At 43.7% G+C, this 17663-nt stretch overlaps 1 protein-coding gene across 1 annotated transcript in view; it reads right to left on the reverse strand.

The window, feature by feature from the left end:
* Positions 1-17663, reverse strand: part of AOAH (acyloxyacyl hydrolase) — a 1217970-nt gene that overhangs the window by 578126 nt on the left and 622181 nt on the right. The window lies entirely within an intron of this gene.

The following is a 17663-nucleotide window of genomic DNA, read 5'->3' on the forward strand; positions in this document are numbered from 1 at the left end:
CCCATTGTGGCTGTAACTCCCACACCTCTATAATGTCCTCCTCACAAGCCAGGAAAAGGGGCAAGGCCCACATGAAGGCCTTAATTATAACACTATGTTGCCATGCCATTGGCTAATGGAAAGCCAACCCAGCTGTTCTGGATGCAATTAGCAAGTGGGAGCCACAGATTGGTGCACAGGCCATCACCTGTTTATGAGCATTACCTACAAAAGGCAAGCTGCTGCCTACAGTAAACAGGTCTGACACTTTCATGAGGACAGACTGCGATTCTTTACAACACTACAAGTGGATTTCTTCTGACAAACAAGTACAGCACTATACCAGGTATGTCATACAATTAAGCATATAATGGAATGCAGATGGGGGGATGCAGTCATGGGAAATAGGAATTTAAACATTAAGTCTTAACAACACTTCCTGAACTGACATGTTGCTGTTAGTCTGCTGTCCTACACCTATGGCCATCCCTGGTGGCTCTGTCTGCAGTGACGTAGATCACAGCTCTGGCCCCTGGGTCACCCCAGCAATGGTCATCTCACATATGACTACTACTGGATTGTCTGTTGTACAATAATGACTGTGACACTGCCAGCCCAGCTAACTGGGATGTTTTAATAAGCATATGTCATTTGTGAATATTAATATAATACATAAGCATGTCTTACAAATCTAAGAGAACTATATATGATATGTGGATATTAAACTACTGGTGCAGAAGTGTGTGTTGAACTGTATGTTATGCATTGCGCTCATACCTCTCAACTGTCCAGATTTTTGCAGAATGTTCATGTTTGCTTCATATTTTTAGTCATTTTCTCTTACATTTTTGTGTTAGTTTCTGGCAAATCATTAAAGACTGAAGTCATAAAATAATAGCACACATTTGAATGTCAGACGTCATATCCTTCAGAAAATTCATGCGAATGCAAAACCTGTTATTCTATCAACTGTCTAAGTTTGTAAGAGCAGTATTTAAAAAGTGTCACTATTCTTGGGCCTTTGTTCCCCTTTATTTATGCCTTTGTCCAGATGTCTTGCTCTAAGAGGTTGAGAGGTGTGACTGAGCTTCAAGAGTATAACAACAGTGTACCATACTGGAAAAAAACAGAAATGTATATAAAGTATTACCTGTACAAATGTATGTATTAATAGTTGAAATTGGAAGCCTCAAACATACAGATATAACTTGCAAACCTTTAAGAAAATAAGCTGAACTTGTTTTACAAATGTGTTATCTTAGTTTCAGTGCAGCAAGCAGACATAAATGTCCTCAGCTAGAGGTATCTGCATTGTCCTGAAACATAAATAATTACTAGGTTGAAAATGTAAAAGTGTTTAACTGTGTTATGACTTCCAGTTCTACACAAACATCAGACAGATATGTACTTTTGACATAGAGATGCTAAAATGTATATTAGTTGCTGTTAGCCTGGGAACTGAAGACAGGTGGCAATGAGTAAGGTAATCTGAGCTAACCCAGCAGTAATGTTGATTATTACTTTCAGACCTGTCTCAGAGAAAGACCTTTGCATTTTGTATGTGTCTTTGTATCTGACAATATCCACTCATCTGTATTTGCCTTGCTAATAGTAAGGAACTAGGGAAAAGTAAATTTGTTTACATAAAGATGGGAATATAATAAATATTACTTTAGATGTTTTGCTGTATTTATTTCAGACTGTCCTGAAATGTTATCTTAAAATATTCCCTGTGATTCTGAACTCTGTATTTACTGTATTGATTATTGTCTTGTTCCTTTATTAGTTATTATTAAATATAGTTAAACCTTGTAATTGTGGCTGGTCTGTTTAGAATGAAGTAAACTCTTAAAGTACTTGCATATGTATTTGGTGACACTGTATAGCCCACTTCAATAGCCTTGGTTTTGGTCACACTTACCATCTGGATAATAGGCACATCACACAGTAGGATTCATCACCCTTTGGTAAGGGCCTTAGAGTAGCTGATAAAGAGGTGGATTGTGACAGTCAGAACTACCTTTTAGTCTGGGCAGAAGGGGCCATAGCTAGTAAACCTGTGCCAGCCTTTCCCAGGAGTGTGTGTGTGTGTGTGTGTGTGTGTGTGTGTGTGTGTGTGTGTGTGTGTGTGTGTGTGTGTGTGTGTGTGTGTGTGTGTGTGTGTGTGTGTGTGTGTGTGTGTGTGTGTGTGTATGTGTGTGTGTGTGTGATTTATAAATCAAGTCTCAAAGTGTGTGTGACAACTACTTGGGCAGGGGCATGAAGCACTGGTCAGACAGAGAGGGTGTTGGAGGTTTTGGCTTGACCACACTGCTGAAATGTTAACCATATAGCTGTGCCAGTGGGGAGTATTATTGGGGATCTGGAGAGAGAGGGAGAAACCAGCCCCAGACTGACTGTGATATCTGTGTGCTCTGAAGGGTAATTGTACTTTACCGTGTGTGTACTTATCATCCTTCCATTGTGTACATCCCTTACTGATGCTAGTGGTGAAGATTGAGGCTCCTTGGTTACTGGGCCAGTGCAAGGGCATCACATTGACAGTACGTTCTGGTAAATACAGCTGGCATATCATATCATGTACTATCATTGAGCCCCTCTCAGTCTGCCAATGTCATGCAGGATTATTTCACAGATTGTCCAGGTCTCCCTGACCATTCCTGATGTACTCTGGCTAGGTCAGTGTGTACTCCACACCTGTATCTGATTGCCTGCCACCTATGGCTAGCATACCTGGTGAGTCCCTGCAGCAGGACAGCAGGTTATAGGTACTAGTAGTGGGGGGATGATGGCTCTTGCTCAGCAGCAGTGCATACATACTGAGCATACAACGTAAGGGAATGGATACAGCACCAGATATTCATGTACCATTACTGTGTCCCCAGGGGTCTGGCATGTCACAGACACATTCCCTAACTCTGTGGACAACCATCATGTGTTGTCCAACAGTTGTCTGGAAATACACATTTGTCTGGCAGGGGGATCTACATCTATCAGGCAGATGTACACATTCTGCAAACATCTGGGTACTGCAGATGTCAGACACTTATGAGGAGGTCACCCTACAGCACATATGCACTGCTCCCTGTTATTGCGTACCTCAGATGTTCAAGAAATGTCCACATGCACCTGTAGTAGCACTCACCTATTTGTTGGATGTAGGCTGGATAACATGGTACTGTAATGTTGCCCATAGGGGACATCCAGCAGTCAATGGCAGTAATGTGTGTGGACACATAACACAGTCTGTCACAGTAGTCAGGCCATTTCTGGTATTCCCGGCACTATAAGAGGTTACTAGGCTATGGACCCTGCGCAGCCATATGGCTAGGCCACATGTTAGCCCATGTGTATGCAAAGTGCCAGCTGATGTCCCTGTCCAACAGGGACACAGGTGGTATACCAAGGGTATATGTACTGTTAGCCATCCAGTTGACCAGGTTATGCCTGCAAAGGTGTAGGTAACTACCTTGCCTGATGTGGACAGGGTGCCCATTCCACTGCAGGGTGATTTTGTGGGCTACACATCTGAGCTGCCAACAAGGCCAGTTCAGGTCACTCACCAAGTGGAGGTTTTGTGTGTGTGTGTGTGTGTGTGTGTGTGTGTGTGTGTGTGTGTGTGTGTGTGTGTGTGTGTGTGTGTGTTAACAGAGTGTTGCATGACTTGCACTTGTACAACAGTCCCAGTAATGTGGAGTCTGTGATTGCCTGGCATGCCAGAATGAGGTCACTCCTGAGAAGTATGTATGAAACTGGGTAGAGGGTTGGCCTAATAGCCTAAAGGTGTATGGTAGATATTTTCTGGCCTGCTATTCCCTGGTGGGAAACCTCTGTGATGTCCCCAGCTGCTGCATGTGCTGTGTGCTGTGAATAACAAACAGAAAATTATGCATTTTAATGGTCCTCATTGGGGGAACATGAAACATCAGGATCAGGGGGTGCAACGCATGCTGTAATGTCAGTATGTTGCTGATATCCACACACAAAGTGTGCTGAAAGAAGGCAGGGGTATGATGTGGGTGTTAGTGGTGGATAGTGCTGGCATAAGTGGATGTGCAGGGTCTGCACATAATGGTGGCCAATGTATGTGGTCCTGTGATGTTCCCCTGTTCATATCTTTCAGGTGGGATATACAGAAGATGGAACCTGCTGTTCTCAGAAGTGGAGAATAATGCAATCATTGATGCCCTCAGACTCCATCACCGGGTTATGTTGGGAAGGAGCTGACAAAACCTGCAACAATGCACTGCCTTGTGGGCAGAACTGGTAACAACAGTCAGTAATGTGGGTTACCAGGACAGGAGCTAAGAACAGGTCTGACACCGTGCAACAGACCTCATACACAATGCAAGGCAAAGGGCTGCAGCTGTTTGCAGGGGCCATGCTGGCACAGGTGGAGAGCCTGCTACTCAAGAACCACTCTCAGCCACTGAGGAATTCCTTGCAAACTTTCCAATTTGAAACACTGCTGAACTGCCAAAGGTGACGGAATGAAACAAGAAAAATATGAGAAGCAATCTTTGATGCACCTGCATGGCTTTAATTGTACTCTTTTGAAGAACTTTTTCAAAAAACTTTTAAAAACAAGCTTTTAATAGAAACAGTGATAATAAAAACAGCCACAGTCAAACTTTAGCATTGAGAGATATAACAGCAGATAAGCGCTTTCGGCAATGAGCCTTCTTCAGATCATGATTTCTTTCTGCTCTCCTCCTAGAGTAAAAGTGAGAACTAACCAATGAGGGCTAGGATAGGAGACACACCTACCTATTATCCAATTAGGAAATTAACCAATGGTTGGTTTCCTGAGGACCAGCCTTCTAGCTTGCACCAATAGATGCTCTCCTATTCTTAAGGATTGGCTTAAGTGGTACTATGCTGTTCAGCCCAGGTGGCCGATCAGCCCTCAGGTTCACAATCCAGCTAGTTTCACAGAGCTCAGTATGGTTGTTAATGTCTCCTTCCCTAACAGTATAGGGTACACATTGAACCACTTTAAAAATAAATCTATGTGTAGGTTGTGTAGAAATATGTATGACAAGTGCATTCTTAAGATCTAAGTTGTGAATATCCCTAAGATGACGAAGTATTCTATCTTTCAAATGCTGATTAGTCTTGCCAATGTATAAAGCTTCACAATGGCAGCACGTCCCAAGGTAGACTAAATGTCGACTATTACAGTCTGCATACACTTTAAATACATAGTTTTTCTTCAATTTAGGATGTGTAAAAGTGTTGCTACTGTCAATGAGTGGGCAAGCTTTGCATCTTGTACATTTAAATGTCCCTTTCCTGTCCGAGATCTTGTTGGAGCTAAATTCATCTTTATTACAGAGCAGTCTTTTAATATTTTTCTTGTTTTTAAAAGTGAACCTTGGATGCTCACCTACTATGTGGTTTATTTTATCATCTTCCATAAGTATCGGCCAAAACCTCCGGATAATATCACAAATCTCTTTGTTATCTGTGCTGTATGTAACTGCACAATTCAAAGTGTTGTTCCTGTCTTTTGTGCTGTTAACATTATTGCTGAAGGATTCCTTTCTTTTATAGAATGGTTTACCTTTCCCTTCCCTTATTTCATTACAGTCAGATTTAATTTTTAGATCTTGCACTTTATAGCCTTTGTCTTGTAGATTCTCCTTGAGCTGAAGACACTCTTGATTGAAATGGGCATCATCAGCACAAAGTCTAGAAATCTATAGTATCTGATTCTCCATGATATTCTTAAATATGGGATTCAGATGCATGCTGTTACGATGCAGATAATGGTTCTTCCATGTTCCTTTTCTATGCAAGTTGGTATTGGGTTCCAGATCTTGATGTAAAGATAATTCAACATCTAGGAAGTCAATCACTTCTCTGGAGGATTTAACCTTAAATTTCAAAAAAGTGGTACTTGAGTTTAATAACTCCGTAAACGGTGCCAACTATTCATTATCACTCTGCCACAAAATAAAAATATCATCCACAAAATGGGCATAGTGCAATAACTGTGGATGCCAAGGGTTATCATTTGTAAGAACATTGTTTTCTTCCCAAAAGGCAAGCACCAAATTGGAATAGCTATTAGCACAGGGTGTGCCCATTGCCACACCCCATGTCTCCCAAAAGTAATCTGTCATTGACAAAAACGTTATTCTCTCGGATAAGCTCCAGCAAGGAGCACAAAAGATCAGCATTAAAGCCATTCTTGTGTAGGTACTCATGAATTGCTTCAGTCCAATAACTGCTGGGAATCACAGTGAACAAAGTATTGATGTCCACTGTAACTAAAATGAGATCCGTACTATTGGTCAAACTTCCTGTTTTTTTCATAGAATTCTATCAAAAAGCTGCCTGTGTCTTTCAGTACTAAACCAGCTTTGGGTAAAACCTTTTTCAGCTCACTTTCCACAAATATTGACAAAGGTTCAGTTAACCAACCCCTTCCTGCTATGATAGGCCATAGGGGTGGGTTACTAGAGTCTTTATGAACCTTAGGTAGACCACAAATACTTAGAATAGTTGGTTGTGTCACTTCAATGAAGTCAAACATTTCTTTAGAAATGTGTCTTTCCATTAGCAAGTCAAGTAAATTACCCTGAAAGGTCGTGACCTTCGTATCTAGTTCCCTTTTATTGATCTTTTTATAGGTATTGACATCCTCCAGCATGTTTAACATTCTGTGCTTGTACCACAGAGAATCCATCGCCACAATGGCTCCTCCCTTATCAGCCAGTTTGATGACAAGATCTTCACACCCCTTAAGTTGAAAAAGTGCTTGTTTCTCATAAAAAGTAATATTGTGGAAGTGTCTCCCTTTACTAGGTTTCTCTCTTATCTTTCCAACTTCATTTTCACATAATCGTAGGAAAAGTTCCACTGTGGGGGAATTAACAGGTACAAATGTACTTGGTCATTTGAAGCGTTCACGTACCACATCTTTGTCTTTGCCAAATATTGACTTCAATGTAATGTTTCTCCCAAATTGTTTTATATCCATTACAAATTCATTAAGATCAGAATGCAAAGATAAAGGTCAAGCCTTTGTTTAATATCTGCAATTGCTCTTGACTTAAAACCGTGTGAGACAAATTCACAACCAAAGTCTGATGGTTAGTCCATGTTTCATTGCAAACCTTGGTTCAGCCATCGCCTCCCAGGAAACCACGATGACATATGTTGTGGAAGTGGGTGGCACAGATTTCACAGCTGAGGAGCATTCAGGTAAGGCCCCAGTGGGCATCATGTTAATACTGCAGCATTCATAGTGGCAGCCTTTGCATACCTGTATGCATGTGTCAGGTCAATCTGCATTTGTGGGTGGAGATTTGTAATGCACACATGTGCACACATATTGTGAATGTCAGCAATTTGGGTGGTATCACAGCTTACAATGTACATGTTCATAAATGGACATATTATCCTGTACCAATGCCATGTGTGTGTGTGTATATATGTGTGCGTGTGTGTGTGTGTGTGTGTGTGTGTGTGTGTGTGTGTGTGTGTGTGTGTGTGTGTGTGTGTGTGCTCTCCTCCACAACTCCATAGGTCCCTTTGGTGTGGCTGAGGAACATCAACTTGAAGTCGGTGAGTGTGGAACTGTCATGTTGTGGCTCATCTATACCCTAAGCATGTTAAGGGCTGCCAGTTTTCCATGCACACAACTATTAAGCTTAACCATATTGCAATATGTGCATGTTCACTTGTGGTGGGGTTCACTGCAGTGCATCACACTGGTCATCACAGGATCCTATTTGTAGGAGCTGTAACATATTGGCACATAGTTTTGTGTAGGTGTAGCCACTGTGCTATACAGGGGTACATTGGTAGTGTGTACATGGGTGGACTGTGTGTTATGTGAAGGTCCATCACATACTCCCACTTCTCACATATCTCACAGGTGTATAATAGTAGCAACATTAACTCTACATAGCTGCACTGCATTTTGTTGAGGGCCTGTCCAGAGTGTGTCTGTTGTGGTCTGATTGTGTGTTGTGCATGGCATCAGTCAGAAAGTATGGTCTGTATAATGCCTTTGTGGCACCTCACCTGTATTTGTGTGCGTGTGTGTGTGTGTGTGTGTGTGTGTGTGTGTGTGTGTGTGTGTCTTGATCAGCAAACATTATAGTGCAGGAAGTAATTTACTTATGTTGTCTTCCCCTCACAGGTGAACATGGGAGTTGGAGTCTCTCCCTCTCACAACCTGATGTCAGTGTCTTATCTGACTGTGATAATGATGGTGGCCATTGTGAGGCACAGGTGCGGTTGTTGGGGCTGAATCCATGCCATTGGTTTACATTTCACTTCCACCCACAATGTCCTCACATACGGTCAGTATGCCCACACATATCCAGTCCACAGCAGCCACAGACATTGTACAGTCGGAGGGTGGTGGCATCAAACAGGGTAGTGTGGTGACTGTGGCATCTGTGGCTATAGACACCAGCCATAGCCAGAGATCTGGCTAGGTCCCACACAGGCAGATTGACAGGGGTCCTCGAAAGAGGAATGCTGCCCATCCAGCCCCTGTCAGAGGTGTCACAGCACATGTCATCCAATGCATGTTGTGTTCCATCATGGATGCACAGGCATGTTGTGAATGGTACACCAGACAGACACTTAGGGTCATGGATGCAATACTTCCTGGCATGCATGACACCCTCCATGGCCTTGGTGATGCTGTACATCATTTTGCTGATGTTGTGGATAGATGGTGGGGTGAGACATTGTCAGTCCTTAACTGTGCAATGTCTGTGATTGAACATGTGGTAGGAGTAGGGAGTTGGACACGTGGATGTAGGTCAGCAATAACATCAGCTGAGAGCCCACATGGCCATGCACATTCACACTCCCGTAGTTGCAGTACCACTAGCACTACCAAAGGGAGGGTGCTGTCCACACCACAACATAGTAGGCCATGGGCACATGGTCCTGGCCAGTCCCAAGAGGGACAAGGACCCAGCAGACAATGGTGACCGTCAGGAAGTTGTACTGCATCTGGCCTTGGACATGGTGGTACCAATGACACTCCTGGCAGAACCAGTTCATGTGTTGGTGGACGGAGACAGTGAAGTGTACATCCTACCATTTACGGTCCATGGCAGTCCAGCATACCCTCGTGTAGGACTAGCACATGGCTTGATTGTGTGCATACACATACTCACACATCATTATCACATGCAGTTCACCACAAGACACACAGCTCCTCTCCATGGCCCAGCTGAGCACCACCGGTCCACACACACACACATGATGTCAACTGTACAGCCCAGCCTAGGCCTTTGGCAACCCCACACCACACCCTGTGCATCTGATGATACCTGTACCACATCCCTGTCATCCATGACATTGATGCAGGGACATGCTAATATGTGTCTGATGCACAGGGTGAATATAGTATAAGTAATGCCAGTGTGTAGTGCACTACTGTTATGCTGTGTAAGGTGCTCTATGCTGGCAATTTTCATGGGTACACATCGAAGTGTATGGACCATTGTGCCATGATGCTTTATTGCTGTTAGTAGTGCTGACTGACTGTTGTCTCACAGACCTTATTCTGTTTCTGTTCTAGGTGTCTGTGTGTGTACGTCCTGGGGAGCTGCTGCCATTACCAAAGCCGAGTATGGCAGAGTGGAAACACTGACAACTTTACATCATCAAGGTATGGCTGTATACGTGCATGTTTACCTAGGTGCATATACATGCAATAGTATGTGAAGGACCAATGGGGGCAGACAGCATAACCTTGCATGCATACTCCTTGACACAGCCAGCTAGTATTCATACATGTCACCTTGGTGTTCTGTAGGATCACAGGTTCATAGCTACAGAGGGGATTATTAGAGTACTAGCCCTAGGTCCCTTACAAGCCTAGCCATTATTTTATCCCCAACAAAATCATCGATCAGCACCTGTTGCCCCTGGCACTGCTAGACACAGGTTGAATCCCAGGGACAGACGTTGTTTTTCTCATCCACTCAACCTTGATGCTGCTGATGAAGGTATGCATGGTAATGTGTTTGACATGATTGGGAAGTGTAGTCCTGACTCTCCAGCATGTGTTTTTGCTATCTCACATGCGATGCAGACCTCTTGTGGCAGTAATACACACAGAGCTATACTCTCATACATGGGGCAGCTGTTGAAGGGCTGAGCACAACATTGCCATCTAAGCATGCCACAGGCACCTGTGGCCAACCTGACCTATAGCCAGTGGGGTGGTACTGATTATAGGCTGTATGTGTGGAACAGGTGTTGTGGGCCATGGCTGACCTTTGTGGGTGTTAACATAACCTTTACAGTTTCTGCAGATGTCTGCATAGGTGCATAGCAGACCACCATGCTGCTAATGTATTGTTGTACTGACTGAGGACTATTCAGAGGTAATGCCCACCATTTGTCTGGATGTGGTACCGTTACATATGTGGTGAGCCACATACAAGCATTTTCTGATCACTGGCACTACTTATTGCCTGAATACAACATTGTTGGCATCCTGAGTCCCCAGGTCTGTCATCTCAGTCTGTGTGTTTATGGAGTTGGTGCTGATTTGGGAAATACTGGGGCCATGTCCTTGCTGTATGGTATGCTGACATTGTTGTCTGCATTCAGCTTGAGGCCAGGACCTTGGCACCATTCCATACCCTTTGTATGGCCCATTGCAGTGTGTTAACAGCAGTTTCTGGCTCAATGACAGACTACACAATATTTACAGTTGGCACAGCCTTAGGCAGTACCTACATATGTGGGTGGTGGCAGTTAGCATTCATGCCTATATACATGTGTGTCATTGGGGGCAGCAGGTAGTCACAGGGCCTTCACATGTCTACATATTGCAGACACATAGGCAACACAGATTGTGGTTGCCACCTTATGAAATGTGGACTGTGGGACACGTCTTGTAGTAACGTGACAGTTGGCAGGGCATACCATACCCATGCAAGTGCAACACACAGGACTTCCTTTGGTGTGCTACTATGACACCTTCTTTGTGTGACATTACCTTAGCTTACACTATTTGTCATAACATTAAGGTGCTTTTGATGTGAAATAACTGCTCTAGGCAATTAGACAACTTTACTACACTCTTGGGACCTCTATATTGTTTCAGTTGTCATCACAGGTCACACCTTGCCAAACATGGACTGCAACCTGCAGGGTGGTAGAGATGGTGGCCATACCTCTGACCTTTACATATGTCTGTAGAATGTCCTGATGTTTGCCACATATTTTTTTTTTCCATTCGTCATAACATCGTGGTTTTCTATCAAATTGTTGGAAAATCATGACAGACTAACATTACAGATTAATGATGGATATTGTCATGTCACAACACATACCCTTTGAAAAGTGCATTCAAATGCACAACCTGTTCAAGTATCTACTTTCCATGCATGTCACAGCAATATGTGAAGGTTGTGCTCAATGTTTGGCCTTTGCCCACTTTTCTGTATGGCTTTAACCAGATGCCTTTCTGTGAGGGATTGAGAGGTATGCTGGTGGCTGTAACACAGTTAGACTGCTGCAAGGGGATATACATACATACACACACACACCCACCCACTCATGACCTGCCCTTGTTGACAGTAAAACCTCTACCTGCCTAGTTTTGCAAACTATACTGCTATATACATAACACAAGCACCACAGAGCTACTATAGTGTTGTGGTGTCTGCCACTACTATTCAGGTTGGTGACAATTACAGGGTCTGTTAGGATTGCCAATGAGGGTTTACAGGCCCTTAACATGGCAGAGCCATCACAAACACACACACACACAGCTGCATAGGGTCATGAATTTGAAACACACATGCACACAGAGTTGACACTTTTCTGATTAGAAACCCTACCTATCTTGTTATGTACAATACAGACTGACATGACTATTGCAGATGCCACAGTACCTTTATGTTAGAAAATGTGTATCTGTGCTTCTACAGTGGATGACATCTGTAGGGGCCCTGACTAGGTTGGCAATGGGGGAGTTAACAGGGTGGAACAGGCACACAAAATGGTATAACCATCGCATACACACAGGCAAGACAGCCACAGGGGATAACCATACAGAAACACATACACCCATATAGTTGTCAATAGTCAGATTAAAACACCTATCTACTTGCATGTACTATAGTGCTACGTACATATTGCATGTGCCACGGAGATTATATGCCATGGACATAACTCACAGCCTCTTACACCAATTAATATTGGGAATGCCTTCATTAATGGTGGGATAAACCACCCAAAATAGTGACTGTTCTCACTTATTGCTTTTACAAACCTAGACAAGTGATAGGGTAACAGATTTTGCAACAGCATGATATTTCAGATGGGTATGACATCTGAAGCTAACATGTCTGTCACTATGGCAACTGTCACATATTTGCCAATGATTTGTCATAATATCCCATTGTTATGAGACACGGACCAGATATATGTTGCAAACATCTGGACATTCTGCATATATCTGTATAGATGACTGGTATGGCCTGTAGAATTTGACATGGTGCATCTAAGGTGGATGATCTCAACAGGCTCTTTAAAGTAATGCCATGGGGAGGGGGTCAACAGGCCTTAAAATAGTATAACCAACACATACAGTGGATATGCTTTACACAGAAATACCCACACTAGCACAGTTGGCTGCATTGGATTCAACCCCCTACTGACCTAGTTGTATGTATTATAGTGCTACCTACTTTTCGCATGCACCATGGAGCTTACATTCCTGGACAGTGTCCAACAGTGGATCTAAGGTGGATGACATGAACAGGCCCTGTAAAGGAATGCAATGGGGGGTCACCAGGATGGAGCAGGCCTCAAAATGGTATAACCAGCAAACACGGGGGATATGGTTCTGACACACGCACACACAAACAGTATCACAGTTGCCAGTGTTGAGATTAGAACCCATGTCTATCTACTTATGTACATTATAGGGCTATTTATCACATGTGCCACAGAGCTTATAGTGCTGAAGAGTGTCCAAAGGTACTTCTAAGGTGAATGACATCAGCAGGCCTTGTAAAGTAGGGGAATGGGAAGTTTACTGGGTGGAAAAGTCCTCAAAATACGTTAACCTACAAACACACGCACACACAGTTACCAGTGCTGAGATTAGAGCCCCTACCTATCTCCTTATGTATACTGCAGTGCTGCATATTTATCGCATGCACCACGGAGCTTATAGGGGTGAAGAGTGTCCAAAGGTGCTTCTAACGTGAATGACATCAACAGGCTTTGTAAAGTAGGACCATGGGAAGTTTACTGGTTGGAAAAGGCCTCAAAATACTTTAACCTACAGCACACACATGGTTGCTAGTGTTGAGATTAGAACCCCTACGTATGTAGTTGTATGTACTATAGTGCTATGTACTTATTGCATGCACCACAGGGCTTATAGGGTAGAAGAGTGTCCAAAGGTACTTCTAAGGTGAATGACATCAGCAGACCTTGTAAAGCAGGACAATTGGAAGTTAACTGGGTGGAAAAGGTCTCAAAATACTTTAACCTACAAACACACACAGTTACCAGTGCTGAGATTAGAACCCCTACCTCTCTAGTTGTAGGTACTATAGGACTACTTACTCATCACATGCACCACAGAGCTTGTATTGCTGGAGTGTCCAAATATGCTTCTAAGGTGAATGACATCAGCAGGCCTTGAAAAGTAGGGCAATAGGAAGTTTACTGGGTAGAAACACCTCAAAATGCTTTAACCTAGACACACACACACACACACACACACACACACACACACACACACACACACACACACACACACACACACACACACACACACACACAAAACAGGTGATGTGAGATTACAACCCCTACCTCACTACTATTACACAGTGGAGCTTACCTTCATACTGGCACTTGCCAGTGGTTACAATCAGTGTGTAAATGTCTGCATCAGGACACCATTCTATGCCTTTCAGGGTTTCTGTCGTTCTATGTCTCTCTTTCTCTCTCTCTTTCTCTCTGTCTCTGTCTGTCTCTCCCCATCTCTGCCTGTCTATAATTGATATATTTGTATATGTTACCTATATATATGTACATGTATCACACTCAACAGATAAAGATATATTACATATGTGCCACCTCCAGATAGCTGCAGGTAATCCTGTCTGGTGGGGGTGGGGAGAAACAGTTAAGGTATACATTGCTGTCTGTATGCAAAGACATATCTGGACAACAGAGCTGTATAGCCAGATGTGGGTTTAGACATGGGCTGTAAATGTATAAGTGTTGGAGCATGCCCAGTGTGACCTTCAATAGTAAGAGTTTGACTCCATTCCAGAGGTAGCTTTATTCTGGTCCAGGATTTTGTGTGCTAAAGCTGATTGGCTGATGAAGCTGCATAAACAGTCCAGCACCTCAGTGATATACTGTGTAAGGAATCTCCTGGCTGTGTGCTATGATCCTTATTAACTGAGTCATATCCTGCTGTGGGTACAGAGTGCATTGGACTGGGCTCAGTTTTCTATAATATGTGTGGTATATTCAACATAGCACTGTGATTTCCTGGTATATGAGTCACAGATCAGTATAGAGTAATGTAAGGGAGCACTGACAGACATTTGTTTACTGACTCCATACACTGCAGGGAACTATGTTACAGCAGAAATTGTTCTACTGTGCACATTCTGTGTTTGTCTGGCCAGAGGTTCCCCTTCACCTCTTTGTCCTTCTGTAGTCCAGCCACGGCCTTTGTCCACAGTTACTGCTATGTATTTGTAGTTATGGTGTGAGTGGGGTAGAAGTTGTAACATCACACACAGGGTTACAGACTTCACACCTCTGACTGCACCTGTTTAGTAAGTTGTCCATAATTGTGCCCCATACATCTGCTGTGGTCCACAGGCAGTTTGTGTTGCACTGTTATTATAAGGCTACAGGTTGGCCATAGCTCTCAAACTCTTACAGATGGACATCTGGACAGGCCCATTTATAACAGTCAGACACAGGCCCAGACATGGGGGCAGGCTCTTAATATTGGTCTTCCAAACATACACAGTTGGTAGAGCAGTTTTGTATTAGCTTGCATTTACTTATGGGTATGACATCTGCATCTCAACTGTCTGTCATTGCTGTTTTCACATCAACCTTTATTGGTTTGCCAATAGTTTGGCAGGCAAATGCAATGTTATAGGTTCATAGGTTCATAGGTTCATACTAGGCTATCTGCCCTAGGGCATTTATAAGCCTAGCCAGAGTGTGTTTGGCTTTCGCCACCCATTTTAAATTAATTTTGCTATGCCCTTTTTCGAGGTTAGTATACTGTGCCTCTGTCTAACAGTGACACAGAAGTGATACCCGGGGTAAACCTATGATCTCCCATCCACTCATCAAGATTCCTCTTGAAGAGAGTCAATGAGGGACTCTGCCTAACCTGGACTGGGATTTTATTCCAGAGTGAAGGGAGCCTCTGGGTTATGAATCTGTCCCTCCAGCATGTCCTATTTATTTCAGTGCTGAGGTTCAAGTCTCTCGAGCGCGTAGCTCGATGGGATTTGGATTTTCTGAGGTGCAGCATGTCCATTAATTTCGGGTTGGACATGGCTTTATACGTCAGGCACAGATCGCCTCTGAGCAGGCGGTATGCCACTGAGTAGAGCTGGAGTTTCTTTAACCGGGCAGCATATGGCATCTGTTTGAGCCCTTTGATCCTCTTGGTGAGGTACTTTTGGGGTCTTTCCAGTTGCTGCAGGTGTCTGGTAAGGTACATCCCAAAAGGGGCATTGTACTCAATTATGGGCCTGATGAGGGATGAGTAAAGAGGCACGATGACCTCCCCTGATCTAGATGTGAATTCCTTAATGATTAGGTGGGCTATATAAAATGTTTTTCTAACCACTTTGGCCACGTGGTTGTCAAATGAGAGATTGCTATCAACTTGGGTCCCTAGGTCCCTAATTACTTCTTCTGTACTTAATGGATTACCACCTATATGGTAATTTGTGGGCACTTTGTTTTTGCCAAAGGGGATGACTATACACTTTTTGGCGTTTAGCTTGAGGCCATGGCTCTGGCACCAGTTGTCTGTTTCTATGTGGCCCTTTTGGAGGATGCTTGTGTCGGCTGGAGAGTCGATTATGGTGCCCAGTTTCCAGTCATCTGCGAACGTGGTCAGCCACAGTCCTTCTGTGTTGGCCTGTACCTCCGAGAAATATATACCGAACAAGAGAGGTCCCAGGACTGAGCTTTGTGGGACGCCACTTGTAACTGGTTTGGAGTCTGACATGGCTTCAGCAATTCTAACCATGTGGGTTCTGTCCTTTAGCCAGTTTGCAACCCATCTAGTGACATAGGGGGTTATATTTAAGCTGGTGAGCTTATCTATAATACCCAAGTGGGGTATTGTATCGAAGGCTTTTGCGAGGTCCAGGTAGGCTGTGTGGACCACCTTCCCCTCGTCAATGGCCTTGGTGACTGTTTCAAAGAAATTGACCAGGTTTAAGAGGCAGGATCTGCCCTTAACAAAGCCGAACTGGGTAGGATCCAGTGTCTTTAGGTCCCCGATATCTTTATTTATGAGGTCCATGATGATCCTTTCAATAGCTTTGCAGACCAAGCTAGTTAGGCTTATGGGGCGATAGTTTCCAGGATCTGTTGAGGCACCACCTTTGTGGAGAGGAACCACTGTTGCTGTACGCCACTCTTTGGGTTCATATCCTGTAGTAAGGCTGAGATTGAACAGTAGTTTTATGTTTGGGTTTAGCTCTTCTTGGAGTTCATGGAGGACGCAGCCCGGGACACCGTCTGGTCCCATTGATGCTGTGTTTTTTGCTTTGGAGAGGGCAGCTCTTACCTGAGCATCTGAGATGTCACGGGGAAGCACTCTGCTGGGATAGATATTTGCCCTTTTGGTGGGTAGGGGGGGAGAAGTTTGCGCTGAACCTGTCAGCTAGGATGTTGGCAATGTCTGTGGGTTCGGTGTATTTTTTGTCATTTTGGACTAATTCTGAGCATATCTGGGAATTCCCACCCAGGTTCCTAACATAACTAAAGAAAGCCTTGTGATTATCCTTAGTGTCCTGTGCAATTTTTCTCTTGAAGCTGGCCTTAGATGATTTTATGAGTGCCCGTAGTTTTTTGCTAATACTGATCAGAGATGCGTTCCCTTTTTGGGATTTTGCTCTATCATGTAGTAGCTTCCTCCTTCTATTGTATAGTTTGTTTATGGCTGGGGTCCACCAGACAGGACTTCTGCCTTTGGAGGATTGGGTCTTGGTTTTATTTGGGATTGCATGATCCATGCATTCCTGAAGGTGTTCATATAATGCGTTTATAAAGGATTCTGTGGTCTGGGCCATATTTTCCACAGGCCTGGGGTCTTTGAAGGATTCCACCTTGGTTTTGAGGAGTGTGAAATTTGCTTTAGAGAAGTTTTTCACTGTGGTTTTCTGGGCAGGGGGTGGGGTCGGGATGTGAATATCCAGTGAGATTAGTTTATGGTCTGATCTTACCAGTGAGGGATACACTTCTGGTCTGGAGCATAGAGTCCCCATGTTGGTGATGATCAGGTCCAGTATGTTTTCCTCTCTTGTGGGAGTGGTAACAAGTTGTTCCATAGCATTTGAGTTTATAAATTCTAGGAACCTTTTGGCTAGGGTGTTGGAGCTAGAGTAATGCTCCCAGTCTATGTTTGGGTAGTTGAAGTCACCCAATATAATGGTGTTTGGAGAGACCTT

The sequence above is a fragment of the Protopterus annectens genome, chromosome 3.part0, assembly GCF_019279795.1.
Source record: "Protopterus annectens isolate FY-2018-M chromosome 3.part0, PAN1.0, whole genome shotgun sequence".
Classification (NCBI taxonomy): domain Eukaryota; kingdom Metazoa; phylum Chordata; order Ceratodontiformes; family Protopteridae; genus Protopterus; species Protopterus annectens.